The following is an 18,896-nucleotide window of genomic DNA, read 5'->3' on the forward strand; positions in this document are numbered from 1 at the left end:
ACATGTGTATGTCATGTATATTGCCCTGCCTATCTATCTATCTATCTATCATCTATCTATCTATCTATCTATCATCTATCTATCTATCTATCATCTATCTATTCATCTATCATCTATCTATCTATCTGAAATGCCTCTCCCTAAGGAGCGCAGATCCTTTAAATAGTACTGATTGGAATCTAATTAATATTTATAATCACAGCTAAACACTTCCCTGGGAGATTTAGTAGACAATACTAAAAGTAGGTCACCAGCATCTAAGTCTGCCTTATCCCCTCTTCACAATCCCTGTCAAATCTCTCCGTCTTCATTATTTGTAATAGAGTCCTTTATTTGCTTTTACTTGCTATTCTGAATTCCTACTAAAAGGTGCAGAGCAAGGGCTCAGAAAAGTGATCTCTTAGGTGAAGTTAACCTTGGTCAGTTCCTCTGTAGCCATTCCATTTTGCCTCATAGAATGGACCTAGAGGTTATTTCAATGGTGTACTGGTAAATGTTTGCAACTGCCTCTCTGAAAACATAAAAATAACTGATTTGTAGCCTTTGACAGTTTTCATGGTGTAAATATTCCCACTATGGCTGATTTCAAATTTCCAGTGTGAGTTGAGAAGGGATGAGCACTAGCACAGCTTTCTAATAGTATTTCCCCCATATAGATACATTAGACATAAGTAGCTTCAAGAGCATAGATCGTAGTAAAATGTAGTCAAATAATTAGGAAGTGATGCATTTTGATTATTTATTGCCTTTGTTTTAGAGTAATTTGCCTAATTTAAAGCTTATACAGTGTAATTTTTGAAATAATGGCTGTGTCTAGGAATCAAGTTGCAAAATTTCTAAAAATTTAATAATCTGCTCCCGCAAACTGGTATGGGATGCTTCCAGTGCATGTCTGGTTCATAAAATATTGGAGGATGATCATTAATTGTAGTTAAGAAAGGAAACAAAATTCAAAGTCAGAAAAAGCGTGCAGGTTAAGGTCTAAAGGTTGGGCAAAGTGATGCTTGGGGAAATGAGTTCCAAAGTCAGAAGCAGGAAGATTAGGGAACTCATGAAAGTGTGTGTGGTCATTTCCTGGGGGCCGTCATAACAAAAGACCACAAACTGAGTGACTTAAAACAACAGAAATACAATTCTGGGGATGAGAAGTCCAAAATCAAGATGTTGACAGGGCCAAGCTCTCTCGAAAGCCTTAGGGAAGGATCCTGCTTTACCCCTTCCAGCTTTCATTGCCCAAGTGTTCCTTGGCTTGTGGCGGCATAGTTCCAACCTCTGCCTGTGTCCTCACATGGCTGTCTTCCCTCTGTATCTGAGTCCAGATCTTCCTCTTCTCCTAAGGACAGTAGTCATATTATGTTAAGGCCATCCCTACTCCAATATAGTTTAACTTAGCATATTAAAACAACAAGAACTCCATTCCCAAATGAAGTCACATTCTGAGGGAGCATAGAGTTAGGATTTCAACATATCTTTCTGCACAGGGACAATTCAACTCATAACATTGTGGACTGGTGTTCGGTCTTGGGGGTTCACCCAGACATGAGCCTGTGAATAAAATGAGAGAATTGACATCTTCTTTTTGGTTGTTATTCTTTACATATTTGACAGTGAGCTATAGAGGCAGGCTTGAAGGCTTAAAGCCACAGGGAAGAAATAAACAACAGATTGTCTCAATCAGGCAACATGTATTAAAAATGACAGTCTAGTTTACCCCTTTATTAATAATCACCTGTGAGTTAGATAATAATAGATGTTAGCTTTTTTTTTTAAGTATGTTTTTATAGCCGACAAAACTTTGATCACAGAAAAACACTTATCCTGCAATCGAGGGCCATAGTCATGGACATAATTCATGTAATCAACCTTTGATATCTTTCACCAAATATCCTGGTGATTTCTAAAATGGAATTTGTGGTGGGTTCTAACGATATATAGTATAAACATTAAGACAAACATGAAAAGCCCAAAGGAATATGCTATTTCTATGTCTTGGTTTAGAGGTAATCTTACGAATTTGCTTTGAAGAAGACCTGACAGATTTTACTTGAAGTATTAGTTTTTAGACAGCGTGGAAGCCAAGCATATTGAACTATAACCCCAGTGAGGGTGAGGGTAGGGGAAAGCAAGGTTGAAGACTCACAGAGAAGACAGTACCTAAGGAGGATAGAGAGAATTATGATTTTCCACAAGGGTTTTGACAGGCAGATGTAGCATATGCTGGAGGATTCCCACCTGAATATCATGGCTTTGTGATCAATGCCCATTGTTGGTGATGTGATTATGAATAGCTCCTTTCCTGTCCATATTTTAGGCTTCTAATTTCTCCTTATTCTTGGTGTTATAGGTGTAGAAGGAAAGGTTGAACTGCCTTTCAGAAGTCTTGGGAGGCAGAGAATGAGGAAGGAAAGTTTTTATATGTTTTTTAATTTTAAAAAGATCACAAAGATTCTATGTAAAGGCATACATGAATTAGTTAGCGTTATTTGGGCATTAAAACTCAAGAACTGCCCTTATTAGAATTGCAGATCTTAGTCTTATGACTTAAGAGCATTACTGTACAGTTGAAAGTTAGCCTTCTTAAGCTATTAACTAGCGTTGCTGCATTGGAGAGAGAGAATGAAAGAGAGAGATTGAGAATGTGATTTTCTTTCAGAAGTAGGTATGACTCCATAAGAATACTCTTGTGACCATAATGAGACATATTGAGTATGTGCACCTTATATAAAAGATAAATACTATAATGATGTCCTCAGAATATTAAGGCAGATAGTTACTGGTTATTATATCCATATGATGAATCAGCAAGAACACTTCTGAAACAGAAAAACACTTTTAAATCAGAACAGCACAAGTCAGAGTGATAAAATAAAGTGGGGGAAACTCTGAAAACGCTGGCTACAAGGGGACCTGTTATGTATTAAACATTATTTTATGATGGACTCTTTACATGTTTTATATCACTGAATCCTCATAACAGCCCAGAGAAACAAATGTTACTGGTCCTGCTCTCATGGGATTAATCTGAAGCTCCAAGAAGTGAAGCTGCTTGCCTAATGTTCTGCTGGCATCAAGTAGGGAAGCTGGGGTTTGCCAGTTATAGTTATATATTCGTATATATATTCATATAGTTATAGTTATATAGTTATATAACTTTATAATATTATATAGTATATATATTATATATATAGAGAGAGTTATATTTTGCCCCCAAGTCCTATTGTTTCATACCTACAGATGGGCTGTTAAGAGTTTTCACTGCAGAACATATATTTTTGATAAGCCAACACTGAGTTACTGCTTCTGATGTTTTTGGGAAATTCAATTGCAAGTGAGGTAGTGATAAAAAATAAAATAGAGGTTTTTCTTTTTTTAAAAAAAGAAGATAAATGCATTCATGGAGGATCCATTCACATTAAATCATTAAGGGACATTAGGATTCTCTAGAAGGCAGATCCCATTCTCTGCCTTTGGTTTCATGTGAATTATCACTCCCCTCCAGCATGGGGCCAGTATTTGAGACTGAATCTGGCCCTTGGTGGAGCCCAGATCTGAAAAGAAGTGGAAATTTATTCTTTGGTTCACAAGGTGATGGTTCTAAAAAACATAGTGGAAATGGGGGAGCAAAGCAGTCACGAAAGGGGGCTGTATGAAAGTTTGTGCAATAATCAGGGCTAGGCAGAAAGGTTTATGACCTTTTGGCCAATGAGACTGCTCCATGCCGGTGCCAAGGGCTTGGCAAATTCACTGGGGGAAAAAGCCCAACGCAACCTGCCATTCCAGAAGATAAAAAGCAGCTGGGCTGAGGGTGCAATTGTGCAATCTCTTCTCTCTTTTTGTGATTTTCCTATACCCAAGCATGTGAGAGCTGATTTCGTGGTAGCTGACCTGCAGTTCCATAATAACCTTTGGCTGTGGTAGTTCAAACACTTCAATGTGTGTTTTAAGGACATTGCTAATTCTATTTAAATTTCATCATGTTCTATGAGAAACCTTCCATGTTCGTTTTGAGTTTATGAGTCGATGCTGGCTCTGAGGGGTCAGTTGAAGAGATGTGATCATAAATATCTGAGATGCAAGAGCATACCCAGACAGGTGTGGTCACTGCTACAACAGCTATTTCACTTGACAGCTGTGTAGAAATTTGGAGCAGAAACACCTCTTATTCTCATTCTCATTTTCTCGGTCCATTTTGGTCTTGTGCAAGTGATGATTTACGGGAATAGTGGGATCCTGAAAAGATGAATTTTGATCATTTCTATGTAGGTTATTACAACTCCTTTGCAAGAAAAGCAGAAAGCAAAGTGTTCCTTTACTTCCTCAAATTTTAAAACACCTGATGTGATTACATCTGGGGTGAATTCAATATACTGTTGGTGTATCTGTGAATTGGTAACATTTTAGAGGGCCAGGGATGACGTTTTAAAATTAGGCATACATTAGACTCAGCAATTAATTTTCTAGGAATTTATCTCTAAAAAAGGTAATCAGCAATATGCGGAAAGATTTATTTGTAATTATGTTCAATATAAAATCCAAAGAGAAAACAACCAAGCAAGCAAAAGATGCTACATAAAAGTCTGGCAATAAGGAACTAGTTAAATAAATTATGTATAGCCATGCTTGGACAACTCTGCAATCAATAAAAGAGAGGTGATAGAAGAATACTTAATGGAGAGGGTAATATTGCCAATATATTGTTAACTGAAAAAAATAAGCTAAAAAATGCATATTTCAGCAAAAAATTATTTGTATATACACATATATGTATATACATATGCATGCATATACATGTATAGATATATATATATACTAGTTATAAAATATATATGTATAATTATCAAATGATGAAGCTATACTGTGGAATGAGATTGTGAGGGGTTTTAATTTAATGTCTATGCATTTCTATTAACCTTAATTAATTATAAAAATAACTCAGAATATTGCTTCTAAAATTTCTTTTCAGTACTTTCCATTTTATTCTTAACTGTTTATGCAAACTATTTATAACAAGTAGGGTCTTTTTAGCCCTAAAGAAAGAAATTAAGAATATTTTTGAAGCGGAATCCTGGGTGTTTTAAGAAGTAAAAATGGCATTTACTGAGTATGTCTATATCTTCATTATAGGGAATTTTCTAAGGAGACTTTGTGAATACTAAATATTAAAACCTCTATGATCTCTATATAATACCCATAATATTATCATTCTCTGGCTAACTTGTGGCAGATTTGTGTTATACTTCCTCCATAATGAAGTATGTGGCACGTATAATTTTAGAATAACTCCTTTAAGCAGAGAGCAAAGACTAACTCTAAAGACTGGGCAGAATTATTGCCTGACACAACGTGGAATAAAATAGTCAAAGCAAACTACATGTGACTTTTATGAAATGAGTCCTCTATATTTTTCATAAATGAGCTAGCAAAATTATCTTCTCCACAGCACTACTGCTGAACTTCTTTATTTTTTAAACTTTACCTTTCAATTTCAAATATATTAACTAGAAGAGAATTCAATACATGAATGTTCAGGAACACTTTAGCCTGATTTGTGTTATGCCATGTTGGATTGCAAATAACTGGGTAGGGGTATTGAGATAAAAGATAGTATTATGGGAAGGGATCAAAGCCAAAGCTAGAGTGTAGGGACTCAGTTGGAAGCCCTGTGTAGGGAGAGACAAGTCTCTGGGTATGTGTATCTGGGTTTGTGTATGTGTGGGAGGGAGACAAGGTTTAGAGGTGATGGATCATTAAATATAACTGCCGGTACTACATAACTTTCCCTGTGGCCAACCCTAAATGTACATATCTTACACATAAAAATTTTGCCAAAAATCTCTTGGTAACTAAATCTCAATATTCCAGTTTATATGAAGGATTTCTTAACCCACAAGAAAATTGCATTAAGTCCTAACTCAGTGAACTTGTATCCTTTGTTAATATTCATTTCCTAAGCATTATAAGAGCATCTTGAATTGGGTTATTTTTGGTCCTTGTGTAAGAACTATAGTAATATATAATAGATAGACCACAGAGTTAATTCATTTCTTCAACATGCCATCAATGCCAGACAGATTTTTCAGGCATTTGGGTCAGAGATTCAGTAAAAGAAAGGTTTAGTTGATATATAACCTGGCATTACATCATTCTGAATTGTGTATGAATAGGGATTATAAAAAAAGGTTTGCTAGTTTGCTGGAATGTAGCCTCCGTTTTATAGAACTTAAGTTTCCTGGTGTAATGCAATATCTTTGCTTTGTATTATAGCACCATTCCTAATTACGTAAGCATAATTTGTTTAAAACAGTGTATAAAGGCCAAACCATATTTGACTAAGAAGGCTGACGTTGCACATTATTTAAACAAGCATTTTTATATATAGCTATGGAAATAAGAAGAAGAAGACACAGAAAAAGATTAGATAAAGTCATATTTCATGCTTTTATTCCATTTCCCTCTGTCCAACACCAGGGCTCCTTCCTTTCTTACACTTCTGCTCTCCAAATGAGCTTTCCAATGAGTTTCCCATGAACATTTGTTTCCAGTTCCCTTCAGAATTGTATTTTATTTTGTTCTGCTTCTATTTCAATGATAAAGGAACAATATATGGAAATTTCAGACTGTAAGTATTAACTTTAAGAATCCTTTCCCTGTTCTCTTTGCCATCACTCTTCTAACTTTCTCCTGTCACTTTTTCCCTTCATTTTTGTCCCATTTCTCCTTCTTGAACTATTTTTGCTGCTTCCCTTCCTCCATTTTTCTCTCTTACCTTCCCTTCCTCCATTTTGTCTCTCTCTCTTTTTTTTTTGATCTAGAAATGAGTGGTGTCCTTGTGCTGACTAAAGTAGATTTAACGCTGCTTCCTTTTAATAATGTTAGCAAAAAAATTAAATAAAATAATGTTAGCTAGCACTCACTGAGTACTTACTCTGCATGTCATCATATCTTCACAACTCTAGGAGGTGGGTCCTCTCATCATGCTCATATTACAATTTGTGGCTTAGCTAACTTCAGCAATTTTCCCATGGCCACACAGCTAGGAGTTGTGTTTTATCTCAAGATAAACACTCTTCTGTCTGATTCTAGAGTCCAGATGCTTAATCATTATCGAATATTTTCTCCCCCCCCATTAAAATCCCTGTGATCAGGTCCTTTCCTTCTACTTAGTTCTAGCTCTTTGCTGATCTGCTATAATCCAGAGAGCCATATATCCTTGTCACTCAGCATCACTTTCTCCCTTTTCTACCTCTTCAGAGTCCTGTTCTTGTGTTTGCTGAAGCTTGTAGAACAAATCAGTTAAATCAAATAGGGGATGTCTTCTTCTTATTTTACAGTAAGGAAAATAGAGGCTCTTCAGCGACAGAAGAAAGCTCAGCCAATCCTAGGATTTATTTTTCAGAAATTAAGTCTTATGTTCTCTCCAGTTTTGTTATCTTCCATCCATGTGAAAGTGGATATAGGTAATCTTCCCCTAGTCTTCTGTAAGATCCTAAAATGAGCAGATAAACCACCTCTATATGGATCAGGCAAAAATGTGTACTTCTGCCTCTGATCTCCAATTTACAACTTAATGTAAGATTTGACAATAACCAAAAATTCTAACAACCACCATCTTATTTTATTCTCACAATGTGGTAATAATTATACCAGGAGTTTATGTGCCCTTTTAGCATTTTAGGAAACCTAAGTACCTAAAGATGTTAAGTGACTTAATGAAAACAATAATTCAACATCTTAAGTACCTTTCCTATGCTCTGAATAGAACTCAAGGTTTGCTTATCTCCAATATAAGGTTCTTTGTAAAACTTCATGCTACATAAAATCATATCTAAAATTAAATTTGACATTTTCCTCAAATAGCTATTTTCCATACTTCCTTATTTTAATTTATGGCACCACAGCTTGTAAGGTCAACCTCTCTCACTAATTAGAAGTTTGGGAATATTTACTATGCCTCTATCTTTTTCACTTCTAAGTGAAGTTAAGCATCAAACCCCACCGACTTTTTTTCAATAAAAATATATTTTATTTCGGTAAAACTGCTATATTGTTCAGATTCATCATTCCATGGTTACATTATCACAGTTGAATCTAAACTGATTTTCCTTGTTTCCTTTCTCATCTGCCTTGCATGATGCTCTTTCCAAGTAGTTTTCCTAAAAATGCTTTTCATCGTCTTAAGAACCTGAAATGGCGCTATTGCCTCCATCCCGATTCTAAATTATTCATTCTAACTTTTCACACTATGACCTCTGCAGCATGAAAAATATCTTTCCTATTCAACACAATGTCTTGTGCCATCATAAAGCAAATTTCTTGTTCCAGTTAGAATAACTCCCACATAGTTTCACACACATACACATACTCACACACCACCAATTTCAACCACTCTGCCTTTGCTGATGATGTCCTTCTTGTCTAGAATTCCACACTTTTTTCTTATATATGAGTCCATTCTTCAATATCTAGAGCCATCCCTCCCTCCTTTCAATTCACCTTCCCTTTCTACTTTCCTTCATCAAACATTGCTATTTCTGAATTAGTTATCATGCTAGGACAAACACAAGGGGCACATGTGAAAAAGACATAATCCTTGTGCTTAAGGAACTCATAGTCAAGTGCATCCAAAATGCCTGCACCATAGCCTCATACAAGTGTTGCCCTGTGGTTGCTCCATTCTATGAATTCATACTCCACTAACAATTGTCATAATTTTAATGATAATCAGGAAAACAAATCAGTAGTACATCCATTGTGCAAAAGAAAGTGTCTCGCTTTGAAAATCGAAGAGAGAATCACATATGATTCCTGATCATTCCTGATCACTTACAATTTATTTGGGAAAGCAGGTAATATATTAACAAATTTTGAAATTCAAACATATCTATGATAATTGACAAATTTGTGACTCAAATTAAAAGTGATCAAGGGAGGAAACTATGGTCTAGAAAATTCGGGAAGGGGGTGCCTGGGTGGCTCAGTTGGTTGAGTGTCTGTCTTTGGCTGGAGTGATGATCCTGGGGTCCTGGGATCGAGCCCCGCATGGTTGCACTCCCTGCTCAGTGGGAAGCCTACTTCTCCCTCTCTCTCTGCTCCTCCCCCTGCTTGTGTTCACTCTCTCTCTCTCTGTTGTCAAGTAAATAAATAAAATCTTTAAAAAAAATTTTTTTAAAAAGAAAAAAGAAAAAAGAAAATTCAGGGAAAACTTCACAGAATAAATGGGGCTTCAGTTTGTTTGTTTTGAAAAAAAAATGCGACGAACAATAGTAGCTCGATGGGAGCAAGATGTTTCATATCATTTGATTCTGTATTGTCTTCCAGGGCATTCTAATTCCTTTATGTCTGTGAATTCTGACTCACCAACTTCCTGGTAGGCTCCTCCAGGATGGTGTGTGTGTCCTGTGTTTGTTTATATTTCCTACAGCATATAGAATAACTTGGGCAATAAAGGATTGAAAGTAGATTGTGTATAAGCATCGTATTATACAGGCAATAATATTGTGAAATTAAGTTTATCACCACCGAGTTACTCATTCTTTTTACATCTCACCCAAGTTGTACAATTTCTTTTTTTTTTTTTTTTAAGATTTTATTTATTTGACAGAGAGAGACACAGCGAGAGAGGGAACACAAGCAGGGAGAGGGAGAAGTGGGCTCCCCGCTGAGCAGACAGCGAGAGAGGGAACACAAGTGGGAGAGGGAGAAGCAGGCTCCCCGCTGAGCAGACAGCCCGATGCGGGGCTCCATCCCAGGACCCCGGGATCATGACCTGAGCAAAAGGCAGACTCTTAATGACTAAGCCACCCAGGTGCCCCTGTACAATTTCGAGTGTACAGTTGGGACAACCAATGGGTAAATGAATAAAATAACCTATCAACTATCTTTTGGTAATGTTAAAAGAATTCTCAATGTGACCTAAGATCAAAACACTCACATCTTCCTATTTTCCATTAAGATTCTTCAGAGATGTCTGTGAAAAAAGATTATTATTTGTTTTTTAAATACATCTATCGGCTTTCAAAAACATTCACTGAATTTTTTTTTCCTTCTCATACATACACACAGACCTAGTGGAGGCTGATAACAATAGCAGTATTCTTAGTTGCACTGTTTGCCTTCATTAAATATTTCTTAGGCAAAGATGTTCCTGAAGCGTTATTGTCTGAGCAGTGCTCATGAACACAGTAAAAGGAAGAGAAAGGTCCAAACTGGGAAGAATTGAATAGGATTTCAGAGTAACTGTGTTTTAACCTAAGCTCTCTTGTTTTTAAACTGTGGGTTTGTTACAAATTTTTTAACATCTCTGAATCCAATTTTCATTATTCATAAAATCAAGCTAATAATACCTACATTATAGGATTGTTTGGAGAGTTAAAATTGTTTTTACTTAATGATCTTGTTTAAGAAAGGTAACCTCTTATGTCATATCAGAATGTTTTTTCTCCATGAAAGAAAAGATAATAACATGTAAAACCCCCACTGTCCACCTCTGAAATTAGGAATTCTGTGGTAATTAAGTTAAAAAAAATATGACAGTCTCACCACTGCAGTTTTTCTACAATGTAAAGGACAAGGAGAAGAACTTCTAGGTTCTCTTTGAGTAAGGTTTGGGAAGTGGCTCGCTCATAATATGACTCATTTGCTCTGGCCTTATTTCTGTATTTTTAGAAACACACAGAATGAATGAAACTTCTTTAAATGGGCAAGGCACACAGTATGAGTCCCATAGAGCTGATAACATGATATAAGGTAGCAGAGCAAATACTTAAAATTGAAGACAGTTGCCAAAGTTTCTCAGAAACCATGGCATGGACTCTGTTGTCATAGTAATCTAGCCACTGTTTGTGTTTTGTTTGATTTCAGTCACACAAACCACTATCTACTATGCAATGAGTTTCCATGTATGTGTGTGTATGTGTGTGTATGTGTGTGTGTGTGTGTGTGTGTGTGTGTAAGACTGAGAGAAATGATAGTGCATTAAGCATTGCATTTCGGCCATTTGTGACACTGCTTCAGAGAGATTCTGTCCCATTTCACTGCCACAGGATTGGGAAATTAAACAAAAGGAGATGAAATATGAAGGTTTTCTACTATCATGCTCTAATTCACACCTTGTTTTGTTTCAGGTCATATAGAGAGTGTCTGAGAGGTAAAATAGAGGGTATGGAAAGAAAAAAAAAGAATAACTTGTATTTAGGAAGATGGGTATATGGGTACGATTTTTTTCTTCCTCAGTCAGTCATCCTTGCTCTTTATAGTTAGTAATTTTATCTATTATTCATTTCTTTACTAAAAGTATACTGAGTGCTGACCTAAAGAGTAATAGGTAGAAAAGTTGGCATCTGAGTATCTTTGCAAAGAAAAAGATTACTAAATCCTAAAGAAATGCAAGCTATGGAGATGTGTGTAAAATCAGTGTCCAGTGGGTCTGGGTGGCTCATTCGATTAAGCATCCTATTCTTGATTTCAGCTCAGGTCATGATCTCAGATCTGCCCTCAGTGTGGAGCCTGCTTAAGATTCTCTCTCCTTCTCCCTCTGCCTCCCCACCCCCACCACTCGTACTCTCTTCCTCTCTCTCTCTCTCAATTAGATAGAAAGATAGATAGATAAAGTAAATAAATAATAAATAAAATTAGTGTCCAATTTGCAGCTACTCAGAAAAGTCATGTTTCAGAAAGGAAGATTGGTATGGGAGGTTATTTGCTTCCGGAATTTTTGTCGAAGACATCCTCTCTATTTAGGGATGGAAAAGAGTGTCCCAGTAGATTTTTATTGAATCTTCAATAAGCATAAATCTGAACTAGCTTGCAAAACATACTGACAAAATCAAATGTGCTTTTTTTAACATATAATGTATTATTTGTTTCAGAGGTACAAAAAAAGAGAAGAAGATAGCAGGAGGGGAAGAATGAAGGGGGGGAATCGGAGGGGGAGATGAACCATGAGAGACTATGGACTCTGAAAAACAAACTGAGGGTTCTAGAGGGGAGGGGGCTGGGGGGATGGGTTAGCCTGGTGATGGGTATTAAAGAGGGCACATTCTGCGTGGAGCACTGGGTGTTATGCACAAACAATGAATCATGGAACACTACATCAAAAACTAATGATGTAACGTATGGTGATTAACATAACATAATAATAAAAAAAAGATCTTAAAAAAAATCAAATGTGCTCTTAGCCTTGATTTCTATACACACGGGCATACGTGTATTTTTTAAAGACTTAAGATTTTAATGACATTTCTGCCATGAGGCTTTTCCTCACATGATTGCCACTGTCTTATGATAACTTACAATGTGCCAGACATTTACGTATCTTATCCCAATTGTTCTTCAAATAGTTATTATAATCCGATTTAACAAATGAGAACAGCACATCCCAGAGAGATAAAGTAACTCGAACAGGGTCACCTAGAATCCACCCAGTTCTGTTTGAATCCAAAACCATCTCAAATATGACACAAATGTTTCCCCCAAATTCCTGTTTTATGGGTAGGTCATATTGCTTAAAGGGTAAGGCTGATTATATATATTTGCTTACATATTTTTTCTTCTGATATACATGTAGTGCCTTAGGCCACAATTTATTCCACTCTTTATTACTCCACAGAACACAAAACAAAATAAAAACATGAAAATTGTGTGTATGTATGTATGTGTGTGAAGAGAGGATGGAGAGAGACAGAAATTGTCACCAAAATTATCCTCTGCTATCCTTGTGATAGACGTGAAGAAAAAAATAAAGGCGTTTTAAAAAGTCGTGTTTTTAAACAAAAAAAAAGTCTGAGGTAAATAAATGCAGTTTAAAGCCTAATTCTGTGGAAGGTATTTGGAATTTATGACATAAATGAATTTACCATGTACTCCTCACAGGAACAGGAAAAATGATTCAACAAACTCTTCCAGTGCCTTTTACAATAAGGATCAACATTTGTTCATCTTATGACAGAAATTATATGATACAATGGTATTCATGTATGTGAGGATTTATAAAAGCTACAGAATCTATCCCTCCCAACTGACAAGAATCCACTAAAATGTTTCCCAAAATATGCTGTGCAGTACACTGGCTCACAATATTAATGGGTGTTATGTGAAAAGAAGAGTTTAGTAGTCTAATCAATTTGGGGAAAATTTTGCTTAAAATAGTTAGATTTCCTTACTGCAGAGCCACTCAGAGCCTTTTATATGGTTAAATACATTTTAAATTTCCAAGGGGATATAGTTTATAGTTTTTCCTAAACTTATATCGCCATGGGCTCTCTTTTCTGAAAAAAAACTGAGGGTTCTAGAGGGGAGGGGGGTGAGGGGATGGGTTAGCCTGGTGATGGGTATTAAAGAGGGCACATTCTGCATGGAGCACTGGGTGTTATGCACAAACTATGAATCATGGAACACTACATCAAAAACTAATGATGTAATGTATGGTGATTAACATAACAATAAAAAATTTTAAAAAAAGAAACCTTTGTAAAGACTATTATTGTACATAAAACACTTTGTGAAATACTTTTCTAAAGTTGAAGTAAAAATGTGTAACAGTCATATGTAATCAGTTATGATTGCTATATGTGGGTGAAATGGATCTTTTCTGTGTACTTGTAAGACTATTAATATGACTGAAGAATAGGAAATGTTTTACAAAATATTGAATATCATTATTATGTTACACATTATTATCATTACACAGAGTTTGTGTAGAGTTTCTGTGTATTCAGTTTGAGTAGGTAAATCAGAGATGCATTTTAAGGAAATGTAATAAATCTTCTTTGTAATAAATCTTTTGTCATTCATTTCTCTGATTTTATAAGTAGCTTGAAGCTTAAAATATGTGTGCAGCAACAAAATGTACAAATTATGTCTGTCACACACTCATGAAGACCCCCTCCCCAATTAAACAAGACAAAATACTGTCTCACTTTCAATCCTTTATATTAGCAGAAGGGATTTTCTTAGGGGTGCCTCTGCCTCGTACTAGTCCTTCTTTTCAAGTGTCAGCATGCTAGAAAATCTAGAATTAAGATAAAGGAGCAACCTGTTTTGACAAGCTTATTTAAATGCGAATGCTCCCTGAAGGAGAATGACTTTAGCAGTTCGGTATGATTTCATTTGTCCTAATAACCCCCCACCCACTTATGCAAAAGAGCCCACAAGCCCGAGGATCTGAGAATTCTGGTCAGTTAAATAGCTTGAACTACGTGTTGAAGAGGACAGTAAGAGGACCTGCCAGCAGAGGCAGAGTGAGGCAGGCAACTGAAGATACAGCTTTCTACTTAAACACTGATTTAGGACCAGACCAGTTCTAGTATTCAGATGGTGGGTTCTTCAGTTATAATGTGGACAAAGAATAACATAGCTCACTGTTTATGAAAAGGTGGAAGGCTGTCCAGTTGAGTGTTTAAGTCATTTTCCTCTGATGAACTTGATTTAGAAAGCAAGATCAAAGCATAGTTAGACAATAATCACTATTGTCAGGAGATAGATAGGTAATAGATAAAGAAGAGTCACTGGGCCAGGAGAGAAATGTCTTGTCTTGTTTGGACATTTCTGGAGTGAGAAAGGGAAAGAGGAAACATTTAATAAATCCCGAAGAGACAGTGAGGGTGGAATTGAGTGGGAGACCATGAAGCACAGATCTAGGAGTTTGGGTGACTTTATCTAACAGCCTCAGTAGAAGTAAAGTTGAGTGAGGAACAAGGATGGTTAGTGTGATGTTTTGCCAGTTTGGTGGGATTAAATTTCAAGAAATAAGTAAAGAAGTTAGGAGTATTGGCAAAAGTAAGGTTCAAAGGATCGGCTACAGGTCCTAGTTTGGACAGAGAAGACTGAAAATAGGTGAAGTACCAGAACCACAGAATCAGAGATTTTCAGGTCTTCCAGAAGAGAAACTGGGAGCCTAGAAAGATAACTTGTCTAAAGCTACATGGACAGTTGAGCCAGGAAAAAAAAGTCTCTGTCTGTGTTCCTGCCTCTATTCTATGTTGTCTCTGATAAAAGATTCTTAATACTCTTTGGATCCCTGGTGACACAAAGTTGATGATTATAAGGGGGCACTCATCCAAAAAAAAAAAAAATAGAAAAAAAGAAGAAAATGATGTAATGTGTGTGTGTGTATTATATATATATATATACCAAAGAACCAGGTCCTGACAACTGACTCAGTCATGGGAAGTGTGCAGTAGAGCAGGGGAAGTCAAGCCCTGATTCTCTAGGCACAAGACCAGAAAGGAGTGCCTCTGAGAGCAGGAGAGTGGTGCAGAGACTGAATGGAGGAGAAAGCCTATGAAAACAATCCCATAAAATGCATATGAACTCTTGGGCTCAATCCTAAACCAGGCATGGATTTGATCCTAAACAGCATATCAAATTCTTTGAGAACTAAACTTAGAGGGTAGACAATAACCCAGCTCCCAGAGTGGCCCCTGGGTGATGGTGTCACAGGAAAAGTATAGATGGCATGGTAAAGGTTTTGGATGGTGAACTGATATTGGAACCATAGTCCACAGAATGTGAGTAAAAATATGCAAAGAATCTAGCCGGCCTATTAAACAACAGCACAAACAACTGCAACAAATCAACATTCTCCAGTGGATTTAAGCAGATAATATAGGTTAAAGGTAAAAGGAGAGAGAAAGATGCAATTCAAACACCAATAAAAAAAGCTGGAGGGGATATATTATATCAGACGAAATAGGCTTCAGAGCAAGGAAAAGTGCCAAGAATAAAGAGGGGTATGATGTAATGATAAAAGGGTCAATTCACCAAGAAGACCTAACAGTCCTAAATGTGTATGGTCTTAATAAAACTTACAGATACACGAAGCAAAAACTGATAGAACTGAAACAAGAAATAGACAAATCCAAGATTTCAATACTTCTCTCAGTGTTTGATGAAAAAAGTTAACAGTAAATCAGCAAGTATAAAAAACTGAACAATGCAATCATCCAGTTGGAGGTACTTGATAGTCATATGATGTTCTACCCAACATTAGAATATACGTTCTTTTTTTAAGTGTCCATGAAACATTCACCAAGATAGACCAAAGCCCATGTCATAAAATAAACCTTAACAAATATTAAAGGATTGAATTCATACAAGGTATATTCTCTGACAATGTGATTAAACTAGAGATCAATAACAGAAATTCTGGAAAATCCCCAAATAAAAACATTCTTATAAATAATTCATGAGCTCAAAGATGAAGGCTTAATGGAAGTTAGACAATGTTTTGGCTTGAACTAAAATGTAAATATGATAGGTGAAAATGTATGGAATGAAGCTATATCAAGTACTCTGAAGGAAATTTATAGCAATAAATGCTTATATTAAAAAAGAAGAGAAGTCTTTAGTCAACAATTTAAGTTTTCACCTTAAAAAACTAGAAAATGAAGAGCAATATGCGTCCAAAGAAATCATAAAGAAATAAATAATAAGGGTAAGGTCAGAAATAAATAAATAGAAAACAAAAAAATATAGAGGAAAATCAATGAAATCAAAAGCTGTTTCTTTTATAAGCTGTTTCTTTATAAAAAGGATTAAGAAAGTTGGTAAGCCTCCATCTGAAATGACCCAGTAAGAAGAGACAAAATTATCACTAACAGCAACAAAAAGAGGAATGTTATTACAGACATTAAAATGGTAATAAGGAAATACCAAGAACATACATTCAACAATGAGGATGAAGTGGATCAATTCCTTGAAAGCCAGAAAACACTAAATTCACCAACAAAGTAGATAACACGAATAAATCTATGTCTATTAGAGAAATTGAATTTATAGTATAACATTTTCCAAAAAGGAAATCTCTAGTCCCGGATGGTTTGAGTGGTGAATTCTAAGAAACTTTTGAAGAAAGAATAGCACCAATTCTACAACAGTATTTTCCAGGAAATTAAGGAAGAGGAAATACTTCCCAACTTATTTTATGAGTACAGAATTACCCTGATGCCAAAAGACAGTATAAGAAAAGAAAACTAGAGACCAATTTCCCTCGTGAACGTAGTCACAAAAGTCCTTACAGTATTAGCAATTCAAATTTAGCACATATAAAAAGAATAGTAGGTAACAACCAAGTGAGCTTTATCCTGGGATCTAAGACTAATTCAACATTTGAAAAACACTGTATGTAATTAATCAAATTAATAGACTAAAAAGGTAAACCCCATGTTTATAACTGTCATGCAGAAACAGCATGTGACAAAATTTAACATGTATTCATGAAAAAAACTGAGGAAACTAGGAAAAGAAGGGACTTTTTTTTATTAAGATTACTTACTTATTTGAGAGAGAGAGAGAGCAGGAGCGCGAGGAAGGGCAGAGGGAGAGGGAGAAGCAGGCTTCCCGCCGAGCAGGGAGCCCAATGCAGGGCTCAATCCCAGGACCCTGAGATCATGACCTGAGCTAAAGGCAAACACTTAACTGTCTGAGCCATCCAGGTGCCCCTGGAACTTCTTTTTTTAAAAAAGATTTATTACCTACTTTAGAGAGAGAGAGAGCAAGCTCTTGAGCAGGAGAAGGGCAGAGGGAGAGGGAGAAAGAGAATCTGAAGCAGACTCCCCCCTGGGCACGGAGCTTGATATGGGGCTCAATCTCAGGACTCCAAGATCATGACCTGATCTGAAATCAAGAGTTGATGCTCAACTGAATGAGCCACCCAGGTGCCCCAGAAAGGAATTTCTTTAAGCTAATAAAGGGCATCTATTTAAAAAAAACCCTTAGCTAACTTCATGATGAAAGGCCAAATTACTTAGATATTGAACAAGGTAGGACGTCCACCCTTTCCATGACTGTTTAGCATTGTGCCAGAAGTCTTAGCCAGTGCACTGAGACAAGAAACAAAGAGAGAGAGAGAGAAAGAAGAAAGAAAGGAAAGAAAGAAAGAAAGAAAGAAAGAAAGAAAGAAAGAAAGAAAGAAAGAAAGAAAGAAAGAAAGAAAGAAAGAAAGAGAAGTAAAAGAAAGAGAAAGAAAGAGAGAAAGAAAGAAAGAAAGAAGAAAGAAAAAGAAAGAAAGAAAGAAAGAAAGAAAGAAAGAAAGAAAGAAAGAAAGAAAGAAAGAAAGAAAGAAAGAAAGAAAGAAAAAGAAAGGCACACAGGAAGGGAAAATTAAAATAGTTCTTCTTTTCATGATGGTCTACATAGAAAATCCCAAAGAATCCACAATAAAACTCCTGGAACTAATAAGTGAATTTAACAAGTCTTATTATGCACTGTCAACATAAAAAATCAATCATATTTCTTTATAACTGTCAATGAATAATTGACAATTACAATAAAAAATACCTTTTGTGGTAGCTCCAAGTAGGAAAATACTCAAGGATAAATCTAACAAAATGTGCAGGACCTGTGTGCCAAAAACCACAAAATACTGATTTTTAAAAAGAAGAAAAAAAATCCCACCCAAATAAATAGAGAGACATTTATGGCTCATGGATTAGAAAATTTAACATAGTTAAGATACCAATTCTTCCCAGACTGATTTATAGTTTTAATGCAATACAAATCAAAATACCAACATGGTTTTTGTACCTTTAGATAAACTGAATCTAAAATATACACTTTTGTCATTTTTGTTCAGTGAGAAGCCAGCTGTCACCTAAGTTGTAAGGCTACTTGAGTTTACCCTGTGTGGCTAGAGAGTGATGGTGACCAGTCCCGAGAAGTTACAGCTGTCCTAGCCTAGGTTTGGACATGTGAGTGAAGGAGTTACCTTGCATATTTCAGCCCGAAGACTCCACTAGGACCCTAAGCATATGTCCCAAATTAAGCCATCATCTCAGTCATCTCTAGCTATTCAAACCACCCAGGTAAAATAAAACTCCAGATATCATGGAGCTCTATTAGTCTATTACTTATTTGACAGAGAAACTGAGGTTCTTTCTTTTCAATTTTATAAACAAACA

This window comes from Zalophus californianus, chromosome 13 (genome assembly GCF_009762305.2).
Source record: "Zalophus californianus isolate mZalCal1 chromosome 13, mZalCal1.pri.v2, whole genome shotgun sequence".
Taxonomy (NCBI): Eukaryota; Metazoa; Chordata; class Mammalia; order Carnivora; family Otariidae; genus Zalophus; species Zalophus californianus.